The sequence below is a fragment of the Perca flavescens genome, chromosome 16, assembly GCF_004354835.1.
Source record: "Perca flavescens isolate YP-PL-M2 chromosome 16, PFLA_1.0, whole genome shotgun sequence".
NCBI lineage: Eukaryota > Metazoa > Chordata > Actinopteri > Perciformes > Percidae > Perca > Perca flavescens.
In genome coordinates, this window is record NC_041346.1 from 33,174,932 (window position 1) to 33,179,510 (window position 4,579).

Below are 4,579 nucleotides of genomic sequence, written 5' to 3' on the forward strand. Positions count from 1 at the left end.
GTATTATATCTTACCTTTTGTGTAAACATATAAATATGAGAGTAAATATTAAATGAATATGTGTATACCATTGTCTTAGTACATTACTCATAATGTACATCATTAAGCAGTCATATCAACATTCAACATTTTCATTTAGTCTTAATCATATCTCCAAGTTGTTGATACATTTAATCATCATGGTTTCAAACCATCTCAGCACTAAAGCCTTACACAACTTACACAGGTCTCAGGAAAAATGCAGCAATTGCAAAAGACAAAAAAAATACAAATTAAGGTATTCCCCTTTTTAAACCAGGTTTCTAGGAAGTCTTTGAATGGATCATTTATGCCTGTATTTACCCAAAAATAGTTTACGGATGTTTTATGTCAGACTTTACATAAAGCCAAAGTTATTTTTATCCACTTTTTTATCAATCCAATTCAGATTCAAACAATGAAATGTACTTTAAACATTTCCTGACACACCAACTGAATACTTATCTTAAAAGTAAAAATAAGTACTTCTAATTATTTTCTCCTAATAGTGTGTGTATTTTCAGAATGTGAGTCTGTGTGCTACTTAACTTTAAAATGCGTTAGATTTGTCAGAGCAGAACGGTCTCTCGCTCCCCCTCTCCTTCTCTCAGTCCTTCTGCACCGGTCCTGCAGCTGGAGGGGGAGTGAGATGGATGCGACCTGACACACATGAGGTGCTGTGTGGCACAAAACAGAACTCCAAAAAGCATCATTTGTTCTTTTATCAATATTATCACTTGGAAAAATGTCTACTTATTTTAGTGAATAGCAATAATTATAAAACCGCACTTCTTTCCCTCATGCTGGTTTAACTCTATAGAATCCATACAAATTGTGCTAAAACGGAAACACTGGTTTTGTAACTGTTCTCTTTTAGATTACTTTAAAGGTTATATTTCTGCAAATAGTGAAAGTCAATCAAAAACCAAACTAAATTTTCTTTAAGAGTAGTTTTTAAATTAAAAAATTATGTGAACACCCTATTTATTATTGCTACTATATCCCTTCTATTTGAGGCATGACTAGCTCATGACTCAAAAACGCAGCACATATAAATAATCTGTTCAGTGGTTTAGCCATTAACACTGTCCTGTGTTACACAGCAAAACCTCTATAAAAGCAACAAAAAGTTCAATGAATCATTTCTTTAAAAGAAAATGTTTTCAACATCAACTTAATAATTTAGTTTTAACCTATTTGTGATATAGCAAATCAAAATACAACCAAAGTCTTTAAGTGCAGCTTAACTTAACTTAACTTAACTTTCTGATTCTAAAAATCATTATAAATTAAAGTTTTTAGGCCTATAGAACAAACCTTCTAATTTGACATATATTTATCCAATTTGTTACCTGATATGGGAAACATATCACATTCTATAATTTATGACAAAAACTATATCAAAAATCATTGCTGAACCATTTACTGTACATGCACAACTCCTGTTTTCTCTTATCTCTGAGTGTGTGTGTTGCTATGGCTTTGCTGCTCTCATTGTGTTTGTTAGCATGTCATCAGGAATTTTTTCCTTTTGCAGTGAGACACAATACGTTATCAGTTGGTCCTTACACAATGGTGTATCTGGTGGGTGCATCTCACCCAATTCCAATGTGTGGAGGTGCTGTAAACAAAATCTCAAAAGGGTGACAGGTTAAGTAAACGCGCGCGTGCATTTCTATACCTCAGTACAATAAGCAGAGCTTTTGTCAAATGTAGGCATGTTGCATTTTGAATGCAAACCACTATACTTGAGATTTTTGTTGTGGTATTCAGACCACCTGTAGCTCTGCAACACAATTGTTTCTCTCTGTCATCTGGTGTGGGGAGAAAATCAGGGTTAAGAACAGTGAATCTGTTAGAGTGACATTTTGCAATCTAACAGAGTAGTAATATCTAAGGTACCTGGCCACAGATAAATAGAGTTTTTCATTCTGTTCCCACAAAATGTGTGACGCAGAATGTGGAACAGGACGTATTTAATGCTTCGAGCGGCAGAATCAAGTTTTGCAGAGAAATTTGCAACTGTGGTGTTGCTTGCTGCAACACCACGGCGCAGCTCTTGTGCCTATCAACGGTCTGCATAAACTGTTTTTAGGGATCTGGCAGTCCCAGCATCGGGGAAGACTGCAGAACCAGTTTCATATTGACGCACGCTTCATTAGCTTCGGCAGCAAAAAGTCTTACAGTGACATCAGGAACGTGTACAGACATTTTAGGTGACAGGCTCAAGTAAAAATCCTATTCGTTAACACTAACCTAAAAAAACTGCTATTCTGTTCATTTTACATGAGAACAGCACTGTACCAAAAAACTTTCTCTCAAGGAAGAAAAAAGCAGATGCAGCCTTGAGAGATGTAGAAAAAACACAAACTGGGCACTTAAAAAAACTATATTGGTTGTCAGACAAGCATACAGCTACAACACAGTCAGTATCAGTCCAAATCAGATGTGAAGTCAAACTGTCATTATGTCTCTAAAGCCATTCTTCATCAGGCCCTGTAGTAACATGAGCTGTGTAATGCAAGTTGTCAGGTTTCATGCAGTTAGAGGCAGGGCTGATTACAGACGCCGCCTGAGTGAGGTCATTTTAGCCACACTGTAATTAACAAATGTGGTTATGTTAGATGCATCATTACGATAAATTCTCAATCCATCAAGTGTTGAGGTTAAGCCAATGCTAACAGTGCACATTAAATCACTAAGCAAAATAAGTGGACATAAATCAGACCCCAAAAAAGTTTCCCATGTATATGAGAAAGGAACAGAGCATTGTTCTCTTACTGTTTGACCTGTAGCCCCAATTGACCAAATAGAATGACCAAATAATCTTCAGTGTCAAATCTTTAGCTCTAATGATCAAGTTATGTGAGTGGAACCCCTTTAACTTTACACTCAGTAGTAGGCATTTTCTTGTAGGTTTCAGAAGATGACATACTATAATGGTTTAACTGAATAGATTCTTTTTTCAGAACTTTCTAACCTATCAGGTGTCCCTAATAGCAAAAACAAAAAAACAGTGTATCAATGCAAAGCATTTCTTCATTGCATGAAGCGAGTGTGTGTGTGTGTCAGCACTACCTTCCTCATCAGCTGTTGGACTCAGTCAAACAGAGGGACTAGTGTTGTTCTTTGTCTGAGGTGTTTTTTGCTTTTTCTTTGGGCAGTTACATACCCAATGTCCAAAGTCCTTGCAGTACCAACACTGGTCTGGTTTGTAGGGCTCACCATTTTGCCCACGGTACCCACCTGGGCCTCCTCTGGTCTCCTCAGGCCTTTTTCGGGTCCGCGCTCCATATGTTGCCCACCAGCCTGTTGTAACATGCAGACAAAAGCTTCAAACATGGTTTTCTCACGTACTCGTTGGTCTTTCCACCCGATGCAGGTGTGACAGATGCTGTCGGTCCTGTCCGAGAGTTGAATCTGTGTCCTCTTCGTCCCTCCGTTTTTCCAGCTTGTCTTTCTGGTTTTTAGAGAAAGCTCAGAGAACTGATGAGGAGGTTAGGTAGGTGTGTTTTTGCATTCTTTCCCTGAAAACATTCTTTGTTTTTCCTGTACTCAGTAGCTTTAAATCCTCTTAATTTTGTCTTTTTCATTAGTTTTTTCTCTTGTTCCTCTAATTCCTAATTCAACAATTTGAGTTTGAACGTGTTAAAAGACCCATTTTCTGGAAAAGGGTAAGTTTTGGACCAATACGGCAGACACTCCAGACTTTTTGAGCCGTATTTTCGCACCATGTCATCCACCACGGTTCCCGTAGGGATGTGTGACCCGGATCCGCTCGATCCGTTACCCATTTTACTGGGAAGAAGTACTTCTATCCTACTTACAATCGTCACTGTAAGGCCAGGTTTCTATCTTATTTTGGAAAAACCCAAGCACAAAAAAACCTAACAGTTTCTGAAAAACTGTTTATTAGATTTACTTCAAAACCTAATTAGATTTGTCCCCCGAAAATCTATAAAGCAAAGTCACACCCATGCGTGGATCAGTTTTATGGTGCAAAAACACTGCTGGAGTGATGACAATTATGTATCTACTCAACCCTAAAAATACCACCAAAATCTATACAAACAACCCCAATGTTTATCCCGTCTCAGTGTCCAACGTCAGTATTTGTTTCTGGAAATTTTACTACAGCCAATTCAAATTACTCTGAATTTAATTTAAATTAGAGTTTGATCTTACCCTGCTGCGTGGAATTGCTTCCGTCTTAATAGATCAGTGTTGGGTCAGTAGAGGCCTCCGTGGTTTCTGATCCTCTCTCTCTGAATGCTTTGTGGGCGAGGTAGAGGCGAAGATCATTCCAGTCAACCACGAAGTCTCTTTTATCTGACCCCTGCACATGATCCCCATTCTCGTCGCCAAGTTTGTAGTGGAAGTTTCCTTTGCAGCAGGGGGTGAAGTTTTCAGAGTTTAGTATAATGAAACAAATAAGACAGTGTGAGACTAGAACCAAGTTGGGATATTGTATTTTATTAAAAACATATATATTTGCAAATAGGAGCAACATGATTTCCCAAAAGGCTGCAGCCCCGTGTGGAGTCAGTTACTCAAATGAGTG